The sequence below is a fragment of the Lissotriton vulgaris genome, chromosome 4_1 (assembly GCF_964263255.1).
Source record: "Lissotriton vulgaris chromosome 4_1, aLisVul1.2, whole genome shotgun sequence".
Classification (NCBI taxonomy): Eukaryota; Metazoa; Chordata; class Amphibia; order Caudata; family Salamandridae; genus Lissotriton; species Lissotriton vulgaris.
The window spans coordinates 1,301,880,502-1,301,906,152 of NC_141691.1; the positions used below are offsets into that span (position 1 = coordinate 1,301,880,502).

Genomic DNA, 25,651 nt, shown 5'->3' on the forward strand with positions numbered 1-25,651 from the left:
ATTTTCATACTTAGTGTTAGAATTTAGAACCATTAAGGTTTTTTCCATGTGTTTTAGCAATAAATAACAATTCATCACCTATATGCAATTGATTCATTTAATCATTCTATCAGCTTCCCCTCAAAGGAAATATAGAGATACACATGATACAGAAGAAAATACATCTATTTTCAACATTAAAGGAGCATCAAGTATTGGCTTGGAGACGGATTGAAAGTATGTCCTTGGCATTTTTAACTTTATGCTCTGAAGACTAAACTAATAGGCTCACTAAATATATAGCATACTATTGAAGAAATAGCAGATGATGAAGTGCTACTGATTGTTAACCTGGGATAGTTGGAAAGCTTATATTCAGCTGTTTACATTCATACTATTTTTATATTTCATCAACAAGACAAAACAAAAATGACCTCAATAAATTGCAATAAATAAGAGATTTAGTTACTTGGTGTTAGAACTTAGAACCATTAATAGATATTCCAGGAGCTTTCAGAATAATAATTAATTCTACAACTATATCAAATGTATTCCTCCAATCCTTCAAGCATCTTTTGATCCAAGGTGATAAACAGTCAAAAATGAGACACAAGAAAAATTTATCTTTTTTCAAACAATTAAACTTGGCCTGTACAGGGATCGAACCTGTGACCTTGGCGTTATTAGCACCACGCTCTAACCATCTGAGCTAACAGGCCGGTCTGCACAAATTCCTGGAAGTCCAGCATATGAAGAAGTGCTAATGATAGTTAACCCGGGAGATTTGGAAATCTTAATTTCGGAGGTTTACCATGAAGTTATAAATATATAATATCAACATGAAGAAACTAATATGACTTTAGAAAAATTACAATACAAAAGAGATTTTCATACTTAGTGTTAGAACTTAGAGCCATTAATGTTTTTTCCATGTGTTTTAGCAATAAATAACAATTCATCACCTATATACAATTGATTCATCTAATCATTGTGTCAGCTTCCCCTCGAAGGAAATATAGACATACAAATGATACTGAAGAAAATACATCTATTTTCAACATTAAAGGAGCATCAAGTATTGGCTTAGAGACTGATTGAAAGTATGTTCTTGGCATTGTTAACTTTATGCTCTAAAGACTAAACTAATAGGCTCAATAAATATATAGCATACTATTGAAGAAATAGCAGATGATGAAGTGCTACCGATTGTTAACCCGGGATAGTTGGAAAGCTTATATTCAGCTGTTTACATTCATACTATCTTTATATTTCATCAACAAGACAAAACAAAAATGACCTCAATAAATTGCAATAAATAAGAGATTTAGTTACTTGGCGTTAGAACTTAGAACCATTAATAGATATTTCAGGAGCTTTCAGAATAATAATTAATTCTACAACTATATCAAATGTATTCATCCAATCCTTCAAGCAGCGTTTGATCCAAGGTGATAAACAGTCAAAAATGAGACACAAGAAACATTTATCTTTTTACAAACAATTAAACTTGGCCTGTACAGGGATCGAACCTGTGACCTTGGCGTTATTAGCACCACGCTCTAACCATCTGAGCTAACAGGCCATTTTGCACAAATAACTGGAAGTCCAGCATATGAAGAAGTGCTAATGATAGTTAACCCGGGAGATTTGGAAAGCTTAATTTCAGAGGTTTACCATGAAGTTATAAATATATAATATCAACATGAAGAAACTTATATGACTTTAAAAAAATTACAATACAAAATAGATTTTCATACTTAGTGTTAGAATTTAGAACCATTAATGTTTTTTCCATGTGTTTTAGCAATAAATAACAATTCATCACCTATATGCAATTGATTCATTTAATCATTCTATCAGCTTCCCCTCAAAGGAAATATAGAGATACACATGATACAGAAGAAAATACATCTATTTTCAACATTAAAGGAGCATCAAGTATTGGCTTGGAGACGGATTGAAAGTATGTCCTTGGCATTTTTAACTTTATGCTCTGAAGACTAAACTAATAGGCTCACTAAATATATAGCATACTATTGAAGAAATAGCAGATGATGAAGTGCTACTGATTGTTAACCTGGGATAGTTGGAAAGCTTATATTCAGCTGTTTACATTCATACTATTTTTATATTTCATCAACAAGACAAAACAAAAATGACCTCAATAAATTGCAATAAATAAGAGATTTAGTTACTTGGTGTTAGAACTTAGAACCATTAATAGATATTCCAGGAGCTTTCAGAATAATAATTAATTCTACAACTATATCAAATGTATTCCTCCAATCCTTCAAGCATCTTTTGATCCAAGGTGATAAACAGTCAAAAATGAGACACAAGAAAAATTTATCTTTTTTCAAACAATTAAACTTGGCCTGTACAGGGATCGAACCTGTGACCTTGGTGTTATTAGCACCACGCTCTAACCATCTGAGCTAACAGGCCGGTCTGCACAAAATCCTGGAAGTCCAGCATATGAAGAAGTGCTAATGATAGTTAACCCGGGAGATTTGGAAATCTTAATTTCGGAGGTTTACCATGAAGTTATAAATATATAATATCAACATGAAGAAACTAATATGACTTTAGAAAAATTACAATACAAAAGAGATTTTCATACTTAGTGTTAGAACTTAGAGCCATTAATGTTTTTTCCATGTGTTTTAGCAATAAATAACAATTCATCACCTATATACAATTGATTCATCTAATCATTGTGTCAGCTTCCCCTCGAAGGAAATATAGACATACAAATGATACTGAAGAAAATACATCTATTTTCAACATTAAAGGAGCATCAAGTATTGGCTTAGAGACTGATTGAAAGTATGTTCTTGGCATTGTTAACTTTATGCTCTAAAGACTAAACTAATAGGCTCAATAAATATATAGCATACTATTGAAGAAATAGCAGATGATGAAGTGCTACCGATTGTTAACCCGGGATAGTTGGAAAGCTTATATTCAGCTGTTTACATTCATACTATCTTTATATTTCATCAACAAGACAAAACAAAAATGACCTCAATAAATTGCAATAAATAAGAGATTTAGTTACTTGGCGTTAGAACTTAGAACCATTAATAGATATTCCAGGAGCTTTCAGAATAATAATTAATTCTACAACTATATCAAATGCATTCATCCAATCCTTCAAGCAGCGTTTGATCCAAGGTGATAAACAGTCAAAAATGAGACACAAGAAAAATTATTCTTTTTTCAAACAATTAAACTTGGCCTGTACAGGGATCAAACCTGTGACATTAGCATTATTAGCACCATGCTCTAACCATCTGAGCTAACAGGCCATTTTGCACAAATTACTGGAAGTCCAGCATATGAAGAAGTGCTAATGATAGTTAACCCGGGACATTTGGAAAGCTTAATTTCGGAGGTGTACCATGAAGTTATAAATATAAATTATCAACATGAAGAAACTAATATGACTTTCGAAAAATTACAATACAAAAGAGATTTTCATACTTAGTGTTAGAACTTAGAACCATTAATGTTTTTTCCATGTGTTTTAGCAATAAATAACAATTCATCACCTATATGCAATTGATTCATCTAATCATTCTATCAGCTTCCCCTCAAAGGAAATATAGACATACACATTATACACAAGAAAATACATCTATTTTCAACATTAAAGGAGCATCACTTATTGGCTTGGAGACTGATTGAAAGTATGTCCTTGGCATTTTTAACTTTATGCTCTAAAGACTAAACTAATAGGCTCACTAAATATATAGCATACTATTGAAGAAATAGCAGATGATGAAGTGCTACTGATTGTTAACCCGGGATAGTTGGAAATCTTATATTCAGCTGTTTACATTCATACTATCTTTATATTTCATCAACAAGACAAAACAAAAATGACCTCAATAAATTGCAATAAATAAGAGATTTAGTTACTTGGCGTTAGAACTTAGAACCAATTATAGATATTCCAGGAGCTTTCAGAATGATAATTAATTCTACAACTATATCAAATGTATTCATCCAATCCTTCAAGTAGCTTTTGATCCAAGGTGATAAACAGTCAAAAATGAGACACAAGAAAAATGTATCTTTTTACAAACAATTAAACTTGGCCTGTACAGGGATCGGACCTGTGACCTTGGCGTTATTAGCACCACGCTCTAACCATCTGAGCTAACAGGCCATTTTGCACAAATTCCTGGAAGTCCAGCATATGAAGAAGTGCTAATGATAGTTAACCCGGGAGATTTGGAAAGCTTAATTTCAGAGGTGTACCATGAAGTTATAAATATAAATTATCAACATGAAGAAACTAATATGACTTTAGAAAAATTACAATACAAAAGAGATTTTCATACTTAGTTTTAGAACTTAGAACCATTAATGTGTTTTTCCATGTGTTTTAGCAATAAATAACAATTCATCACCTATATGCAATTGATTCATCTAAACATTCTATTAGCTTCCCCTCAAAGGAAATATAGACATACACATTATACAGAAGAAAATACATCTATTTTCAACATTAAAGGAGCATCAAGTATTGGCTTGGAGACTGATTGAAAGTATGTCCTTGGCATTTTTGACTTCATGCTCTACAGACTAAACTAATAGGCTCAATAAATACATAGCATACTATTGAAGAAATAGCAGATGATGAAGTGCTACCGATTGTTAACCCGGGATAGTTGGAAAGCTTATATTCAGCTGTTTACATTCATACTATCTTTATATTTCATCAACAAGACAAAACAAAAATGACCTCAATAAATTGCAATAAATAAGAGATTTAGTTACTTGGTGTTAGAACTTAGAACCATTAATAGATATTTCAGGAGCTTTCAGAATAATAATTAATTCTACATCTATATGAAATGTATTCATCCAATCCTTCAAGCAGCATTTGATCCAAGGTGATAAACAGTCAAAAATGAGACACAAGAAACATTTATCTTTTTACAAACAATTAAACTTGGCCTGTACAGGGATCGAACCTGTGACCTTGGCGTTATTAGCACCACGCTCTAACCATCTGAGCTAACAGGCCATTTTGCACAAAGTACTGGAAGTCCAGCATATGAAGAAGTGCTAATGATAGTTAACCCTGGAGATTTGGAAAGCTTAACTTCAGAGGTTTACCATGAAGTTATAAATATATAATATCAACATGAAGAAACTTATATGACCTTAAAAAAATTACAATACAAAAGAGATTTTCATACTTAGTGTTAGAACTTAGAACCATTAATGTTTTTTCCATGTGTTTTAGCAATAAATAACAATTCATCACCTATATGCAATTGATTCATTTAATCATTCTATCAGCTTCCCCTCAAAGGAAATATAGAGATACACATGATACAGAAGAAAATACATCTATTTTCAACATTAAAGGAGCATCAAGTATTGGCTTGGAGACGGATTGAAAGTATGTCCTTGGCATTTTTAACTTTATGCTCTGAAGACTAAACTAATAGGCTCACTAAATATATAGCATACTATTGAAGAAATAGCAGATGATGAAGTGCTACTGATTGTTAACCCGGGATAGTTGGAAAGCTTATATTCAGCTGTTTACATTCATACTATTTTTATATTTCATCAACAAGACAAAACAAAAATGACCTCAATAAATTGCAATAAATAAGAGATTTAGTTACTTGGTGTTAGAACTTAGAACCATTAATAGATATTCCAGGAGCTTTCAGAATAATAATTAATTCTACAACTATATCAAATGTATTCATCCAATCCTTCAAGCATCGTTTGATCCAAGGTGATAAACAGTCAAAAATGAGACACAAGAAAAATTAATCTTTATTCAAACAATTAAACTTGGCCTGTACAGGGATCGAACCTGTGACCTTGGCGTTATTAGCACCACGCTCTAACCATCTGAGCTAACAGGCCGGTCTGCACAAATTCCTGGAAGTCCAGCATATGAAGAAGTGCTAATGATAGTTAACCCGGGAGATTTGGAAAGCTTAATTTCGGAGGTTTACCATGAAGTTATAAATATATAATATCAACATGAAGAAACTAATATGACTTTAGAAAAATTACAATACAAACGAGATTTTCATACTTAGTGTTAGAACTTAGAGCCATTAATGTTTTTTCCATGTGTTTTAGCAATAAATAACAATTCATCACCTATATGCAATTGATTCATCTAATCATTGTATCAGCTTCCCCTCGAAGGAAATATAGACATACAAATGATACTGAAGAAAATACATCTATTTTCAACATTAAAGGAGCATCAAGTATTGGCTTAGAGACTGATTGAAAGTATGTTCTTGGCATTGTTAACTTTATGCTCTAAAGACTAAACTAATAGGCTCAATAAAAATATAGCATACTATTGAAGAAATAGCAGATGATGAAGTGCTACCGATTGTTAACCCGGGATAGTTGGAAAGCTTATATTCAGCTGTTTACATTCATACTATCTTTATATTTCATCAACAAGACAAAACAAAAATGACCTCAATAAATTTCAATAAATAAGAGATTTAGTTACTTGGCGTTAGAACTTAGAACCATTAATAGATATTCCAGGAGCTTTCAGAATAATAATTAATTCTACAACTATATCAAATGCATTCATCCAATCCTTCAAGCAGCGTTTGATCCAAGGTGATAAACAGTCAAAAATGAGACACAAGAAAAATTAATCTTTTTTCAAACAACTAAACTTGGCCTTTACAGGGATCTAACCTGTGACCTTGGCGTTATTAGCACCACGCTCTAACCAGCTGAGCTAACAGGCCATTTTGCACAAGTTCCTGGAATTCCAGCATATGAAGAAGTGCTAATGATAGTTAACCCGGGAGATTTGGAAAGCTTAATTTCGGAGGTTTACCATGAAGTTATAAATATATATTATCAACATGAAGAAACTAATATGACTTTAGAAAAATTACAATACAAAAGAGATTTTCATACTTAGTGTTAGAACTTAGAGCCAATAATGTTTTTTCCATGTGTTTTAGCAATAAATAACAATTCATCACCTATATGCAATTGATTCATCTAATCATTCTATCAGCTTCCCCTCAAAGGAAATATAGAGATACACATGATACAGAAGAAAATACATCTATTTTCAACATTACAGGAGCATCAAGTATTGGCTTGGAGACTGATTGAAAGTATGTCCTTGGCATTTTTAACTTTATGCTCTAAAGACTAAACTAATAGGCTCACTAAATATATAGCATACTATTGAAGAAATAGCAGATGATGAAGTGCTACTGATTGTTAACCCGGGATAGTTGGAAAGCTTATATTCAGCTGTTTACATTCATACTATCTTTATATTTCATCAACAAGACAAAACAAAAATGACCTCAATAAATTGCAATAAATAGGAGATTTAGTTACTTGGCGTTAGAACTTAGAACCAATTATAGATATTCCAGGAGCTTTCAGAATGATAATTAATTCTACAACTATATCAAATGTATTCATCCAATCCTTCAAGTAGCTTTTGATCCAAGGTGATAAACAGTCAAAAATGAGACACAAGAAAAATGTATCTTTTTACAAACAATTAAACTTGGCCTGTACAGGGATCGAACCTGTGACCTTGGCGTTATTAGCACCACGCTCTAACCATCTGAGCTAACAGGCCGTTTTGCACAAAATCCTGGAAGTCCAGCATATGAATATGAAAGTTATAAATATATAATATCAACATGAAGAAACTTATATGACTTTAAAAAAATTACAATACAAAAGAGATTTTCATACTTAGTGTTAGAACTTAGAACCATTAATGTTTTTTTCCATGTGTTTTAGCAATAAATAACAATTCATCACCTATATGCAATTGATTCATTTAATCATTCTATCAGCTTCCCCTCAAAGGAAATATAGAGATACACATGATACAGAAGAAAATACATCTATTTTCAACATTAAAGGAGCATCAAGTATTGGCTTGGAGACGGATTGAAAGTATGTCCTTGGCATTTTTAACCTTATGCTCTGAAGACTAAACTAATAGGCTCACTAAATATATAGCATACTATTGAAGAAATAGCAGATGATGAAGTGCTACTGATTGTTAACCCGGGATAGCTGGAAAGCTTATATTCAGCTGTTTACATTCATACTATTTTTATATTTCATCAACAAGACAAAACAAAAATGACCTCAATAAATTGCAATAAATAAGAGATTTAGTTACTTGGTGTTAGAACTTAGAACCATTAATAGATATTCCAGGAGCTTTCAGAATAATAATTAATTCTACAACTATATCAAATGTATTCATCCAATCCTTCAAGCATCGTTTGATCCAAGGTGATAAACAGTCAAAAATGAGACACAAGAAAAATTAATCTTTTTTCAAACAATTAAACTTGGCCTGTACAGGGATCAAACCTGTGACCTTGGCGTTATTAGCACCACGCTCTAACCATCTGAGCTAACAGGCCGGTCTGCACAAATTCCTGGAAGTCCAGCATATGAAGAAGTGCTAATGATAGTTAACCCGGGAGATTTGGAAAGCTTAATTTCGGAGGTGTACCATGAAGTTATAAATATAAATTATCAACATGAAGAAACTAATATGACTTTAGAAAAATTACAATACAAAAGAGATTTTCATACTTAGTGTTAGAACTTAGAACCATTAATGTTTTTTCCATGTGTTTTAGCAATAAATAACAATTCATCACCTATATGCAATTGATTCATCTAATCATTGTGTCAGCTTCCCCTCGAAGGAAATATAGACATACAAATGATACTGAAGAAAATACATCTATTTTCAACATTAAAGAAGCATCAAGTATTGGCTTAGAGACTGATTGAAAGTATGTCCTTGGCATTTTTACCTTTATGCTCTACAGACTAAACTAATAGGCTCAATAAATACATAGCATACTATTGAAGAAATAGCATATGATGAAGTTCTACCGATTGTTAACCCAGGATAGTTGGAAAGCTTATATTCAGCTGTTTACATTCATACTATCTTTATATTTCATCAACAAGACAAAACAAAAATGACCTCAATAAATTGCAATAAATAAGAGATTTAGTTACTTGGCGTTAGAACTTAGAACCATTAATAGATATTTCAGGAGCTTTCAGAATAATAATTAATTCTACAACTATATCAAATGTATTCATCCAATCCTTCAAGCAGCGTTTGATCCAAGGTGATAAACAGTCAAAAATAAGACACAAGAAAAATGTATCTTTTTACAAACATTTAAACTTGGCCTGTACAGGGATTGAACCTGTGACCTTGGCGTTATTAGCACCACGCTCTAACCATCTGAGCTAACAGGCCATTTTGCACAAATTACTGGAAGTCCAGCATATGAAGAAGTGCTAATGATAGTTAACCCGGGAGATTTGGAAAGCTTAATTTCAGAGGTTTACCATGAAGTTATAAATATATAATATCAACATGAAGAAACTTATATGACTTTAAAAAAATTACAATACAAAAGATATTTTCATACTTAGTGTTAGAACTTAGAACCATTAATGTTTTTTCCATGTGTTTTAGCAATAAATAACAATTCATCACCTATATGCAATTGATTCATTTAATCATTCTATCAGCTTCCCCTCAAAGGAAATATAGAGATACACATGATACAGAAGAAAATACATCTATTTTCAACATTAAAGGAGCATCAAGTATTGGCTTGGAGACGGATTGAAAGTATGTCCTTGGCATTTTTAACTTTATGCTCTGAAGACTAAACTAATAGGCTCACTAAATATATAGCATACTATTGAAGAAATAGCAGATGATGAAGTGCTACTGATTGTTAACCCGGGATAGTTGGAAAGCTTATATTCAGCTGTTTACATTCATACTATTTTTATATTTCATCAACAAGACAAAACAAAAATGACCTCAATAAATTGCAATAAATAAGAGATTTAGTAACTTGGTGTTAGAACTTAGAACCATTAATAGATATTTCAGGAGCTTTCAGAATAATAATTAATTCTACAACTATATCAAATGTATTCATCCAATCCTTCAAGCATCGTTTGATCCAAGGTGATAAACAGTCAAAAATGAGACACAAGAAAAATTAAGTTTTTTCAAACAATTAAACTTGGCCTGTACAGGGATCGAACCTGTGACCTTGGCGTTATTAGCACCACGCTCTAACCATCTGAGCTAACAGGCCGGTCTGCACAAATTCCTGGAAGTCCAGCATATGAAGAAGTGCTAATGATAGTTAACCTGGGAGATTTGGAAAGCTTAATTTCGGAGGTTTACCATGAAGTTATAAATATATAATATCAACATGAAGAAACTAATATGACTTTAGAAAAATTACAATACAAAAGAGATTTTCATACTTAGTGTTAGAACTTAGAGCCATTAATGTTTTTTCCATGTGTTTTAGCAATAAATAACAATTCATCACCTATATGCAATTGATTCATCTAATCATTGTGTCAGCTTCCCCTCGAAGGAAATATAGACATACAAATGATACTGAAGAAAATACATCTATTTTCAACATTAAAGGAGCATCAAGTATTGGCTTAGAGACTGATTGAAAGTATGTACTTGGCATTGTTAACTTTATGCTCTAAAGACTAAACTAATAGGCTCAATAAATATATAGCATACTATTGAAGAAATAGCATATGATGAAGTGCTACCGATTGTTAACCCGGGATAGTTAGAAAGCTTATATTCAGCTGTTTACATTCATACTACCTTTATATTTCATCAACAAGACAAAACAAAAATTACCTCAATAAATTGCAATAAATAAGAGATTTAGTTACTTGGCGTTAGAACTTAGAACCAATTATAGATATTCCAGGAGCTTTCAGAATAATAATTAATTCTACAACTATATCAAATGTATTCATTCAATCCTTCAAGTAGCTTTTGATCCATGGTGATAAACAGTCAAAAATGAGACACAAGAAAAATTAATCTTTTTACAAACAATTAAACTTGGCCTGTACAGGGATCGAACCTGCGACCTTGGCATTATTAGCACCACACTCTAACCATCTGAGCTAACAGGCCATTTTGCACAAATTCCTGGAAGTCCAGCATATGAAGAAGTGCTAATGATAGTTAACCCGGGAGATTTGGAAAGCTTAATTTCAGAGGTGTACCATGAAGTTATAAATATGAATTATCAACATGAAGAAACTAATATGACTTTAGAAAAATTACAATACAAAAGAGATTTTCATACTTAGTGTTAGAACTTAGAGCCATTAATGTTTTTTCCATGTGTTTTAGCAATAAATAACAATTCATCACCTATATGCAATTGATTCATCTTATCATTGTGTCAGCTTCCCCTCGAAGGGAATATAGACATACAAATGATACAGAAGAAAATACATCTATTTTCAACATTAAAGGAGCATCAAGTATTGGCTTAGAGACTGATTGAAAGTATGTTCTTGGCATTGTTAACTTTATGCTCTAAAGACTAAACTAATAGGCTCAATAAATATATAGCATACTATTGAAGAAATAGCAGATGATGAAGTGCTACCGATTGTTAACCCGGGATAGTTGGAAAGCTTATATTCAGCTGTTTACATTCATACTATCTTTATATTTCATCAACAAGACAAAACAAAAATGACCTCAATAAATTTCAATAAATAAGAGATTTAGTTACTTGGCGTTAGAACTTAGAACCATTATTAGATATTCCAGGAGCTTTCAGAATTATAATTAATTCTACAACTATATCAAATGCATTCATCCAATCCTTCAAGCAGCATTTGATCCAAGGTGATAAACAGTCAAAAATGAGACACAAGAAAAATGAATCTTTTTTCAAACAATTAAACTTGGCCTTTACAGGGATCGAACCTGTGACCTTGGCGTTATTAGCACCACGCTCTAACCATCTGAGCTAACAGGCCATTTTGCACAAGTTCCTGGAAGTCCAGCATATGAAGAAGTGCTAATGATAGTTAACCCGGGAGATTTGGAAAGCTTAATTTCGGAGGTTTACCATGAAGTTATAAATATATATTATCAACATGAAGAAACTAATATGACTTTAGAAAAATTACAATACAAAAGAGATTTTCATACTTAGTGTTAGAACTTAGAGCCATTAATGTTTTTTCCATGTGTTTTAGCAATAAATAACAATTCATCACCTATATGCAATTGATTCATCTAATCATTCTATCAGCTTCCCCTCAAAGGAAATACAGAGATACACATGATACAGAAGAAAATACATCTATTTTCAACATTAAAGGAGCATCAAGTATTGGCTTGGAGACTGATTGAAAGTATGTCCCTGGCATTTTTAACTTTATGCTCTAAAGACTAAACTAATAGGCTCACTAAATATATAGCATACTATTGAAGAAATAGCAGATGATGAAGTGCTACTGATTGTTAACCCGGGATAGTTGGAAAGCTTATATTCAGCTGTTTACATTCATACTACCTTTATATTTCATCAACAAGACAAAACAAAAATGACCTCAATAAATTGCAATAAATAAGAGATTTAGTTACTTGGCGTTAGAACTTAGAACCAATTATAGATATTCCAGGAGCTTTCAGAATAATAATTAATTCTACAACTATATCAAATGTATTCATCCAATCCTTCAAGTAGCTTTTGATCCATGGTGATAAACAGTCAAAAATGAGACACAAGAAAAATAAATCTTTTTACAAACAATTAAACTTGGCCTGTACAGGGATCGAACCTGCGACCTTGGCGTTATTAGCACCACGCTCTAACCATCTGAGCTAACAGGCCGTTTTGCACAAATTCCTGGAAGTCCAGCATATGAAGAAGTGCTAATGATAGTTAACCCGGGAGATTTGGAAAGCTTAATTTCAGAGGTTTACCATGAAGTTATACTTATATAATATCAACATGAAGAAACTAATATGACTTTAGAAAAATTACAATACAAAAGAGATTTTCATACTTAGTGTTAGAACTTAGAACCATTAATGTTTTTTCCATGTGTTTTAGCAATAAATAACAAGTCATCACCTATATGCAATTGATTCATTTAATCATTCTATCAGCTTCCCCTCAAAGGAAATATAGAGATACACATGATACAGAAGAAAATACATCTATTTTCAACATTACAGGAGCATCAAGTATTGGCTTGGAGACTGATTGAAAGTATGTCCTTGGCATTTTTAACTTTATGCTCTAAAGACTAAACTAATAGGCTCACTAAATATATAGCATACTATTGAAGAAATAGCAGATGATGAAGTGCTACTGATTGTTAACCCGGGATAGTTGGAAAGCTTATATTCAGCTGTTTACATTCATACTATCTTTATATTTCATCAACAAGACAAAACAAAAATGACCTCAATAAATTGCAATAAATAAGAGATTTAGTTACTTGGCGTTAGAACTTAGAACCAATTATAGATATTCCAGGAGCTTTCAGAATGATAATTAATTCTACAACTATATCAAATGTATTCATCCAATCCTTCAAGTAGCTTTTGATCCAAGGTGATAAACAGTCAAAAATGAGACACAAGAAAAATGTATCTTTTTACAAACAATTAAACTTGGCCTGTACAGGGATCGAACCTGTGACCTTGTCGTTATTAGCACCACGCTCTAACCATGTGAGCTAACAGGCCGTTTTGCACAAAATCCTGGAAGTCCAGCATATGAGTATGAAAGTTATAAATATATAATATCAACATGAAGAAACTTATATGACTTTAAAAAAATTACAATACAAAAGAGATTTTCATACTTAGTGTTAGAACTTAAAACCATTAATGTTTTTTCCATGTGTTTTAGCAATAAATAACAATTCATCACCTATATGCAATTGATTCATTTAATCATTCTATCAGCTTCCCCTCAAAGGAAATATAGAGATACACATGATACAGAAGAAAATACATCTATTTTCAACATTAAAGGAGCATCAAGTATTGGATTGGAGACGGATTGAAAGTATGTCCTTGGCATTTTTAACTTTATGCTCTTAAGACTAAACTAATAGGCTCACTAAATATATAGCATACTATTGAAGAAATAGCAGATGATGAAGTGCTACTGATTGTTAACCCGGGATAGTTGGAAAGCTTATATTCAGCTGTTTACATTCATACTATTTTTATATTTCATCAACAAGACAAAACAAAAATGACCTCAATGAATTGCAATAAATAAGAGATTTAGTTACTTGGCGTTAGAACTTAGAACCATTAATAGATATTCCAGGAGCTTTCAGAATAATAATTAATTCTACAACTATATCAAATGTATTCATCCAATCCTTCAAGCAGCATTTGATCCAAGGTGATAAACAGTCAAAAATGAGACACAAGAAAAATTAATCTTTTTACAAACAATTAAACTTGGCCTGTACAGGGATCGAACCTGTGACCTTGGCGTTATTAGCACCACGCTCTAACCATCTGAGCTAACAGGCCATTTTGCACAAATTCCTGGAAGTCCAGCATATGAAGAAGTGCTAATGATAGTTAACCCGGGAGATTTGGAAAGCTTAATTTCAGAGGTGTACCATGAAGTTATAAATATGAATTATCAACATGAAGAAACTAATATGACTTTAGAAAAATTACAATACAAAAGAGATTTTCATACTTAGTGTTAGAACTTAGAGCCATTAATGTTTTTTCCATGTGTTTTAGCAATAAATAACAATTCATCACCTATATGCAATTGATTCATCTTATCATTGTGTCAGCTTCCCCTCGAAGGGAATATAGACATACAAATGATACAGAAGAAAATACATCTATTTTCAACATTAAAGGAGCATCAAGTATTGGCTTAGAGACTGATTGAAAGTATGTTCTTGGCATTGTTAACTTTATGCTCTAAAGACTAAACTAATAGGCTCAATAAATATATAGCATACTATTGAAGAAATAGCAGATGATGAAGTGCTACCGATTGTTAACCCGGGATAGTTGGAAAGCTTATATTCAGCTGTTTACATTCATACTATCTTTATATTTCATCAACAAGACAAAACAAAAATGACCTCAATAAATTTCAATAAATAAGAGATTTAGTTACTTGGCGTTAGAACTTAGAACCATTATTAGATATTCCAGGAGCTTTCAGAATTATAATTAATTCTACAACTATATCAAATGCATTCATCCAATCCTTCAAGCAGCATTTGATCCAAGGTGATAAACAGTCAAAAATGAGACACAAGAAAAATGAATCTTTTTTCAAACAATTAAACTTGGCCTTTACAGGGATCGAACCTGTGACCTTGGCGTTATTAGCACCACGCTCTAACCATCTGAGCTAACAGGCCGTTTTGCACAAATTCCTGGAAGTCCAGCATATGAAGAAGTGCTAATGATAGTTAACCCGGGAGATTTGGAAAGCTTAATTTCGGAGGTTTACCATGAAGTTATAAATATATATTATCAACATGAAGAAACTAATATGACTTTAGAAAAATTACAATACAAAAGAGATTTTCATACTTAGTGTTAGAACTTAGAGCCATTAATGTTTTTTCCATGTGTTTTAGCAATAAATAACAATTCATCACCTATATGCAATTGATTCATCTAATCATTCTATCAGCTTCCCCTCAAAGGAAATACAGAGATACACATGATACAGAAGAAAATACATCTATTTTCAACATTAAAGGAGCATCAAGTATTGGCTTGGAGACTGATTGAAAGTATGTCCCTGGCATTTTTAACTTTATGCTCTAAAGACTAAACTAATAGGCTCACTAAATATATAGCATACTATTGAAGAAATAGCAGATGATGAAGTGCTACTGATTGTTAACCCGGGATAGTTGGAAAGCTTATATTCAGCTGTTTACATTCATACTACCTTTATATTTCATCAACAAGACAAAACAAAAATGACCTCAATAAATTGCAATAAATAAGAGATTTAGTTACTTGGCGTTAGAACTTAGAACCAATTATAGATATTCCAGGAGCTTTCAGAATAATAATTAATTCTACAACTATATCAAATGTATTCATCCAATCCTTCAAGTAGCTTTTGATCCATGGTGATAAACAGTCAAAAATGAGACACAAGAAAAATAAATCTTTTTACAAACAATTAAACTTGGCCTGTACAGGGATCGAACCTGCGAGCTTGGCGTTATTAGCACCACGCTCTAACCATCTGAGCTAACAGGCCGTTTTGCACAAATTCCTGGAAGTCCAGCATATGAAGAAGTGCTAATGATAGTTAACCCGGGAGATTTGGAAAGCTTAATTTCAGAGGTTTACCATGAAGTTATACTTATATAATATCAACATGAAGAAACTAATATGACTTTAGAAAAATTACAATACAAAAGAGATTTTCATACTTAGTGTTAGAACTTAGAACCATTAATGTTTTTTCCATGTGTTTTAGCAATAAATAACAAGTCATCACCTATATGCAATTGATTCATTTAATCATTCTATCAGCTTCCCCTCAAAGGAAATATAGAGATACACATGATACAGAAGAAAATACATCTATTTTCAACATTACAGGAGCATCAAGTATTGGCTTGGAGACTGATTGAAAGTATGTCCTTGGCATTTTTAACTTTATGCTCTAAAGACTAAACTAATAGGCTCACTAAATATATAGCATACTATTGAAGAAATAGCAGATGATGAAGTGCTACTGATTGTTAACCCGGGATAGTTGGAAAGCTTATATTAAGCTGTTTACATTCATACTATCTTTATATTTCATCAACAAGACAAAACAAAAATGACCTCAATAAATTGCAATAAATAAGAGATTTAGTTACTTGGAGTTAGAACTTAGAACCAATTATAGATATTCCAGGAGCTTTCAGAATGATAATTAATTCTACAACTATATCAAATGTATTCATCCAATCCTTCAAGTAGCTTTTGATCCAAGGTGATAAACAGTCAAAAATGAGACACAAGAAAAATGTATCTTTTTACAAACAATTAAACTTGGCCTGTACAGGGATCGAACCTGTGACCTTGGCGTTATTAGCACCACGCTCTAACCATCTGAGCTAACAGGCCGTTTTGCACAAAATCCTGGAAGTCCAGCATATGAATATGAAAGTTATAAATATATAATATCAACATGAAGAAACTTATATGACTTTAAAAAAATTACAATACAAAAGAGAGTTTCATACTTAGTGTTAGAACTTAGAACCATTAATGTTTTTTCCATGTGTTTTAGCAATAAATAACAATTCATCACCTATATGCAATTGATTCATTTAATCATTCTATCAGCTTCCCCTCAAAGGAAATATAGAGATACACATGATACAGAAGAAAATACATCTATTTTCAACATTAAAGGAGCATCAAGTATTGGATTGGAGACGGATTGAAAGTATGTCCTTGGCATTTTTAACTTTATGCTCTGAAGACTAAACTAATAGGCTCACTAAATATATAGCATACTATTGAAGAAATAGCAGATGATGAAGTGCTACTGATTGTTAACCCGGGATAGTTGGAAAGCTTATATTCAGCTGTTTACATTCATACTATTTTTATATTTCATCAACAAGACAAAACAAAAATGACCTCAATAAATTGCAATAAATAAGAGATTTAGTTACTTGGTGTTAGAACTTAGAACCAATAATAGATATTCCAGGAGCTTTCAGAATAATAATTAATTCTACAACTATATCAAATGTATTCATCCAATCCTTCAAGCATTGTTTGATCCAAGGTGATAAACAGTCAAAAATGAGACACAAGAAAAATTAATCTTTTTTCAAACAATTAAACTTGGCCTGTACAGGGATCGAACATGTGACCTTGGCGTTATTAGCACCACGCTCTAACCATCTGAGCTAACAGGCCGTTTTGCACAAATTCCTGGAAGTCCAGCATATGAAGAAGTGCTAATGATAGTTAACCCGGGAGATTTGGAAAGCTTAAGTTCAGAGGTTTACCATGAAGTTATAAATATATAATATCAACATGAAGAAACTAATATGACTTTAGAAAAATTACAATACAAAAGAGATTTTCATACTTAGTGTTAGAACTTAGAGCCATTAATGTTTTTTCCATGTGTTTTAGCAATAAATAACAATTCTTCACCTATATGCAATTGATTCATCTAATCATTGTGTCAGCTTCCCCTCGAAGGAAATATAGACATACAAATGATACTGAAGAAAATACATCTATTTTCAACATTACAGGAGCATCAAGTATTGGCTTAGAGACTGATTGAAAGTATGTTCTTGGCATTGTTAACTTTATGCTCTAAAGACTAAACTAATAGGCTCAATAAATATATAGCATACTATTGAAGAAATAGCAGATGATGAAGTGCTACCGATTGTTAACCCGGGATAGTTGGAAAGCTTATATTCAGCGGTTTACATTCATACTATCTTTATATTTCATCAACAAGACAAAACAAAAATGACCTCAATAAATTGCAATAAATAAGAGATTTAGTTACTTGGCGTTAGAACTTAGAACCATTAATAGATATTCCAGGAGCTTTCAGAATAATAATTAATTCTACAACTATATCAAATGCATTCATCCAATCCTTCAAGCAGCGTTTGATCCAAGGTGATAAACAGTCAAAAATGAGACACAAGAAAAATTAATCTTTTTTCAAACAATTAAACTTGGCCTGTACAGGGATCGAACCTGTGACCTTGGCGTTATTAGCACCACGCTCTAACCATCTGAGCTAACAGGCCATTTTACACAAATTCCTGGAAGTCCAGCATATGAAGAAGTGCTAATGATAGTTAACCCAGGAGATTTGGAAAGCTTAATTTCGGAGGTGTACCATGAAGTTATAAATATAAATTATCAACATGAAGAAACTAATATGACTTTAGAAAAATTACAATACAAAAGAGATTTTCATACTTAGTGTTAGAACTTAGAACCATTAATGTTTTTTCCATGTGTTTTAGCAATAAATAACAATTCATAACCTATATGCAATTGATTCATCTAATCATTCTATCAGCTTCCCCTCAAAGGAAATATAGACATACACATTATACAGAAGAAAATACATCTATTTTCAACATTAAAGGAGCATCACTTATTGGCTTGGAGACTGATTGAAAGTATGTCCTTGGCATTTTTAACTTTATGCTCTAAAGACTAAACTAATAGGCTCACTAAATATATAGCATACTATTGAAGAAATAGCAGATGATGAAGTGCTACTGATTGTTAACCCGGGATAGTTGGAAAGCTTATATTCAGCTGTTTACATTCATACTATCTTTATATTTCATCAACAAAACAAAACAAAAATGACCTCAATAAATTGCAATAAATAAAAGATTTAGTTACTTGGCGTTAGAACTTAGAACCAATCATAGATATTCCAGGAGCTTTCAGAATAATAATTAATTCTACAACTATATCAAATGTATTCATCCAATCCTTCAAGTAGCTTTTGATCCAAGGTGATAAACAGTCAAAAATGAGACACGAGAAAAATTAATCTTTTTACAAACAATTAAACTTAGCCTGTACAGGGATCGAACCTGTGACCTTGGCGTTATTAGCACCACGCTCTAACCATCTGAGCTAACAGGCCGTTTTGCACAAATTCCAGGAAGTCCAGCATATGAAGAAGTGCTAATGATAGTTAACCCGGGAGATTTGGAAAGCTTAATTTCAGAGGTTTACCATGAAGTTATAAATATACAATATCAACATGAAGAAACTAATATGACTTTAAAAAAATTACAATACAAAAGACATTTTCATACTTAGTGTTAGAACTTAGAACCATTAATGTTTTTCCATGTGTTTTAGCAATAAATAACAATTCATCACCTATATGCAATTGAATCATCTAATCATTCTATCAGCTTCCCCTCAAAGGAAATATAGACATACACATGATACAGAAGAAAATACATCTATTTTCAACATTAAAGGAGCATCAAGTATAGGCTTGGAGACTGATTGAAAGTATGTCCTTGGCATTTTTAACATTATGCTCTAAAGACTAAACTAATAGGCTCAATAAATATATAGCATACTATTGAAGAAATAGCAGATGATGAAGTTCTACCGATTGTTAACCCGGGGTAGTTGGAAAGCTTATATTCAGCTGTTTACATTCATACTATCTTTATATTTCATCAACAAGACAAAACAAAAATGACCTCAATGAATTGCAATAAATAAGAGATTTAGTTACTTGGCGTTAGAACTTAGAACCATTAATAGATATTCGAGGAGCTTTCAGAATAATAATTAATTCTACAACTATATCAAATGTATTCATCCAATCCTTCAAGCAGCATTTGATCCAAGGTGATAAACAGTCAAAAATGAGACACAAGAAAAATTAATCTTTTTACAAACAATTAAACTTGGCCTGTACAGGGATCGAACCTGTGACCTTGGCGTTATTAGCACCACGGTCTAACCATCTGAGCTAACAGGCCGTTTTGCACAAATTCCTGGAAGTCCAGCATATGAAGAAGTGCTAATGATAGTTAACCCGGGAGATTTGGAAAGCTTAATTTCAGAGGTGTACCATGATGTTATAAATATAAATTATCAACATGAAGAAACTAATATGACTTTAGAAAAATTACAATACAAAAGAGATTTTCATACTTAGTGTTAGAACTTAGAACCATTAATGTTTTTTCCATGTGTTTTAGCAATAAATAACAATTCATCACCTATATGCAATTGATTGATCTAATCATTCTATTAGCTTCCCCTCAAAGGAAATATAGACATACACGTTATACAGAAGAAAATACATCTATTTTCAACATTAAAGGAGCATCAAGTATTGGCTTGGAGACTGATTGAAAGTATGTCCTTGGCATTTTTAACTTTATGCTCTACAGACTAAACTAATAGGCTCAATAAATACATAGCATACTATTGAAGAAATAGCAGATGATGAAGTGCTACCGATTGTTAACCCGGGATATTTGAAAAGCTTATATTCAGCTGTTTACATTCATACTATCTTTATATTTCATCAACAAGACAAAACAAAAATGACCTCAATAAATTGCAATAAATAAGAGATTTAGTTACTTGGCGTTAGAACTTAGAACCATTAATAGATATTTCAGGAGCTTTCAGAATAATAATTAATTCTACAACTATATCAAATGTATTCATCCAATCCTTCAAGCAGCGTTTGATCCAAGGTGATAAACAGTCAAAAATGAGACACAAGAAAAATTAATCTTTTTACAAACAATTAAACTTGGCCTGTACAGGGATCGAACCTGTGACCTTGGCGTTATTAGCACCACGCTCTAACCATCTGAGCTAACAGGCCATTTTGCACAAATTACTGGAAGTCCAGCATATGAAGAAGTGCTAATGATAGTTAACCCGGGAGATTTGGAAAGCTTAATTTCAGAGGTTTACCATGAAGTTATAAATATATAATATCAACATGAAGAAACTTATATGACTTTAAAAAAATTACAATACAAAAGAGATTTTCATACTTAGTGTTAGAACTTAGAACCATTAATGTTTTTTCCATGTGTTTTAGCAATAAATAACAATTCATCACCTATATGCAATTGATTCATTTAATCATTCTATCAGCTTCCCCTCAAAGGAAATATAGAGATACACATGATACAGAAGAAAATACATCTATTTTCAACATTAAAGGAGCATCAAGTATTGGCTTGGAGACGGATTGAAAGTATGTCCTTGGCATTTTTAACTTTATGCTCTAAAGACTAAACTAATAGGCTCACTAAATATATAGCATACTATTGAAGAAATAGCAGATGATGAAGTGCTACTGATTTTTAACCCGGGATAGTTGGAAAGCTTATATTCAGCTGTTTACATTCATACTATTTTTATATTTCATCAACAAGACAAAACAAAAATGACCTCAATAAATTGCAATAAATAAGAGATTTAGTTACTTGGTGTTAGAACTTAGAACCATTAATAGATATTCCAGGAGCTTTCAGAATAATAATGAATTCTACAACTATATCAAATGTATTCATCCAATCCTTCAAGCATCGTTTGATCCAAGCTGATAAACAGTCAAAAATGAGACACAAGAAAAATTAATCTTTTTTCAAACAATTAAACTTGGCCTGTACAGGGATCGAACTTGTGACCTTGGCGTTATTAGCACCACGCTCTAACCATCTGAGCTAACAGGCCGGTCTGCACAAATTCCTGGAAGTCCAGCATATGAAGAAGTGCTAATGATAGTTAACCCGGGAGATTTGGAAAGCTTAATTTCGGAGGTTTACCATGAAGTTATAAATATATAATATCAACATGAAGAAACTAATATGACTTTAGAAAAATTACAATACAAAAGAGATTTTCATACTTAGTGTTAGAACTTAGAGCCATTAATGTTTTTTCCATGTGTTTTAGCAATAAATAACAATTCATCACCTATATGCAATTGATTCATCTAATCATTGTGTCAGCTTCCCCTCGAAGGAAATATAGACATACAAATGATACTGAAGAAAATACATCTATTTTCAACATTACAGGAGCATCAAGTATTGGCTTAGAGACTGATTGAAAGTATGTTCTTGGCATTGTTAACTTTATGCTCTAAAGACTAAACTAATAGGCTCAATAAATATATAGCATACTATTGAAGAAATAGCAGATGATGAAGTGCTACCGATTGTTAACCCGGGATAGTTGGAAAGCTTATATTCAGCGGTTTACATTCATACTATCTTTATATTTCATCAACAAGACAAAACAAAAATGACCTCAATAAATTGCAATAAATAAGAGATTTAGTTACTTGGCGTTAGAACTTAGAACCATTAATAGATATTCCAGGAGCTTTCAGAATAATAATTAATTCTACAACTATATCAAATGCATTCATCCAATCCTTCAAGCAGCGTTTGATCCAAGGTGATAAACAGTCAAAAATGAGACACAAGAAAAATTAATCTTTTTTCAAACAATTAAACTTGGCCTGTACAGGGATCAAACCTGTGACCTTGGCGTTATTAGCACCACGCTCTAACCATCTGAGCTAACAGGCCATTTTGCACAAATTCCTGGAAGTCCAGCATATGAAGAAGTGCTAATGATAGTTAACCCGGGAGATTTGGAAAGCTTAATTTCGGAGGTGTACCATGAAGTTATAAATATAAATTATCAACATGAAGAAACTAATATGACTTTAGAAAAATTACAATACAAAAGAGATTTTCATACTTAGTGTTAGAACTTAGAACCATTAATGTTTTTTCCATGTGTTTTAGCAATAAATAACAATTCATCACCTATATGCAATTGATTCATCTAATCATTCTATCAGCTTCCCCTCAAAGGAAATATAGACATACACATTATACAGAAGAAAATACATCTATTTTCAACATTAAAGGAGCATCACTTATTGGCTTGGAGACTGATTGAAAGTATGTCCTTGGCATTTTTAACTCTATGCTCTAAAGACTAAACTAATAGGCTCACTAAATATATAGCATACTATTGAAGAAATAGCAGATGATGAAGTGCTACTGATTGTTAACCCGGGATAGTTGGAAAGCTTATATTCAGCTGTTTACATTCATACTATCTTTATATTTCATCAACAAGACAAAACAAAAATGACCTCAATAAATTGCAATAAATAAGAGATTTAGTTACTTGGCGTTAGAACTTAGAACCAATTATAGATATTCCAGGAGCTTTCAGAATGATAATTAATTCTACAACTATATCAAATGTATTCATCCAATCCTTCAAGTAGCTTTTGATCCAAGGTGATAAACAGTCAAAAATGAGACACAAGAAAAATGTATCTTTTTACAAACAATTAAACTTGGCCTGTACAGGAATCGGACCTGTGACCTTGGCGTTATTAGCACCACGCTCTAACCATCTGAGCTAACAGGCCATTTTTCACAAATTCCTGGAAGTCCAGCATATGAAGAAGTGCTAATGATAGTTAACCCGGGAGATTTGGAAAGCTTAATTTCAGAGGTGTACCATGAAGTTATAAATATAAATTATCAACATGAAGAAACTAATATGACTTTAGAAAAATTACAATACAAAAGAGATTTTCATACTTAGTGTTAGAACTTAGAACCATTAATGTTTTTTCCATGTGTTTTAGCAATAAATAACAATTCATCACCTATATGCAATTGATTCATCTAAACATTCTATCAGCTTCCCCTCAAAGGAAATATAGACATACACATTATACAGAAGAAAATACATCTATTTTCAACATTAAAGGAGCATCAAGTATTGGCTTGGAGACTGATTGAAAGTATGTCCTTGGCATTTTTAACTTTATGCTCTACAGACTAAACTAATAGGCTCAATAAATACATAGCATACTATTGAAGAAATAGCAGATGATGAAGTGCTACCGATTGTTAACCCGGGGTAGTTGGAAAGCTTATATTCAGCTGTTTACATTCATACTATCTTTATATTTCATCAACAAGACAAAACAAAAATGACCTCAATGAATTGCAATAAATAAGAGATTTAGTTACTTGGCGTTAGAACTTAGAACCATTAATAGATATTCCAGGAGCTTTCAGAATAATAATTAATTCTACAACTATATCAAATGTATTCATCCAATCCTTCAAGCAGCATTTGATCCAAGGTGATAAACAGTCAAAAATGAGACACAAGAAAAATTAATCTTTTTACAAACAATTAAACTTGGCCTGTACAGGGATCGAACCTGTGACCTTGGCGTTATTAGCACCACGCTCTAACCATCTGAGCTAACAGGCCGTTTTGCACAAATTCCTGGAAGTCCAGCATATGAAGAAGTGCTAATGATAGTTAACCCGGGAGATTTGGAAAGCTTAATTTCAGAGGTTTACCATGAAGTTATAAATATATAATATCAACATGAAGAAACTTATATGACTTTAAAAAAATTACAATACAAAAGAGATTTTCATACTTAGTGTTAGAACTTAGAACCATTAATGTTTTTTCCATGTGTTTTAGCAATAAATAACAATTCATCACCTATATGCAATTGATTCATTTAATCATTCTATCAGCTTCCCCTCAAAGGAAATATAGAGATACACATGATACAGAAGAAAATACATCTATTTTCAACATTAAAGGAGCATCAAGTATTGGCTTAGAGACTGATTGAAAGTATGTACTTGGCATTGTTAACTTTATGCTCTAAAGACTAAACTAATAGGCTCAATAAATATATAGCATACTATTGAAGAAATAGCATATGATGAAGTGCTACCGATTGTTAACCCGGGATAGTTAGAAAGCTTATATTCAGCTGTTTACATTCATACTACCTTTATATTTCATCAACAAGACAAAACAAAAATTACCTCAATAAATTGCAATAAATAAGAGATTTAGTTACTTGGCGTTAGAACTTAGAACCAATTATAGATATTCCAGGAGCTTTCAGAATAATAATTAATTCTACAACTATATCAAATGTATTCATTCAATCCTTCAAGTAGCTTTTGATCCATGGTGATAAACAGTCAAAAATGAGACACAAGAAAAATTAATCTTTTTACAAACAATTAAACTTGGCCTGTACAGGGATCGAACCTGCGACCTTGGCATTATTAGCACCACACTCTAACCATCTGAGCTAACAGGCCATTTTGCACAAATTCCTGGAAGTCCAGCATATGAAGAAGTGCTAATGATAGTTAACCCGGGAGATTTGGAAAGCTTAATTTCAGAGGTGTACCA

General features: G+C 32.1%; 13 non-coding genes across 13 annotated transcripts; all 13 read right to left on the reverse strand.

The window, feature by feature from the left end:
* Positions 1-624: 624 nt before the first annotated feature.
* On the reverse strand, positions 625-698 carry TRNAI-AAU (transfer RNA isoleucine (anticodon AAU)). Its single transcript has one exon. It is a non-coding gene; the product is annotated as a tRNA-Ile (tRNA).
* Positions 699-1,487: 789 nt separating this feature from the next.
* TRNAI-AAU (transfer RNA isoleucine (anticodon AAU)) lies at positions 1,488-1,561 on the reverse strand. The gene has a single exon. It is a non-coding gene; the product is annotated as a tRNA-Ile (tRNA).
* Positions 1,562-4,940: 3,379 nt separating this feature from the next.
* On the reverse strand, positions 4,941-5,014 carry TRNAI-AAU (transfer RNA isoleucine (anticodon AAU)). The gene has a single exon. It is a non-coding gene; the product is annotated as a tRNA-Ile (tRNA).
* A 789-nt stretch (positions 5,015-5,803) lies between these two features.
* On the reverse strand, positions 5,804-5,877 carry TRNAI-AAU (transfer RNA isoleucine (anticodon AAU)). Its single transcript has one exon. It is a non-coding gene; the product is annotated as a tRNA-Ile (tRNA).
* A 1,652-nt stretch (positions 5,878-7,529) lies between these two features.
* TRNAI-AAU (transfer RNA isoleucine (anticodon AAU)) lies at positions 7,530-7,603 on the reverse strand. Its single transcript has one exon. It is a non-coding gene; the product is annotated as a tRNA-Ile (tRNA).
* Positions 7,604-9,200: 1,597 nt separating this feature from the next.
* Positions 9,201-9,274, reverse strand: TRNAI-AAU (transfer RNA isoleucine (anticodon AAU)). The gene has a single exon. It is a non-coding gene; the product is annotated as a tRNA-Ile (tRNA).
* A 788-nt stretch (positions 9,275-10,062) lies between these two features.
* On the reverse strand, positions 10,063-10,136 carry TRNAI-AAU (transfer RNA isoleucine (anticodon AAU)). The gene has a single exon. It is a non-coding gene; the product is annotated as a tRNA-Ile (tRNA).
* Positions 10,137-12,651: 2,515 nt separating this feature from the next.
* Positions 12,652-12,725, reverse strand: TRNAI-AAU (transfer RNA isoleucine (anticodon AAU)). The gene has a single exon. It is a non-coding gene; the product is annotated as a tRNA-Ile (tRNA).
* A 1,596-nt stretch (positions 12,726-14,321) lies between these two features.
* Positions 14,322-14,395, reverse strand: TRNAI-AAU (transfer RNA isoleucine (anticodon AAU)). Its single transcript has one exon. It is a non-coding gene; the product is annotated as a tRNA-Ile (tRNA).
* A 2,515-nt stretch (positions 14,396-16,910) lies between these two features.
* TRNAI-AAU (transfer RNA isoleucine (anticodon AAU)) lies at positions 16,911-16,984 on the reverse strand. Its single transcript has one exon. It is a non-coding gene; the product is annotated as a tRNA-Ile (tRNA).
* A 1,596-nt stretch (positions 16,985-18,580) lies between these two features.
* TRNAI-AAU (transfer RNA isoleucine (anticodon AAU)) lies at positions 18,581-18,654 on the reverse strand. Its single transcript has one exon. It is a non-coding gene; the product is annotated as a tRNA-Ile (tRNA).
* A 2,514-nt stretch (positions 18,655-21,168) lies between these two features.
* Positions 21,169-21,242, reverse strand: TRNAI-AAU (transfer RNA isoleucine (anticodon AAU)). Its single transcript has one exon. It is a non-coding gene; the product is annotated as a tRNA-Ile (tRNA).
* Positions 21,243-24,620: 3,378 nt separating this feature from the next.
* On the reverse strand, positions 24,621-24,694 carry TRNAI-AAU (transfer RNA isoleucine (anticodon AAU)). Its single transcript has one exon. It is a non-coding gene; the product is annotated as a tRNA-Ile (tRNA).
* Positions 24,695-25,651: the final 957 nt, after the last annotated feature.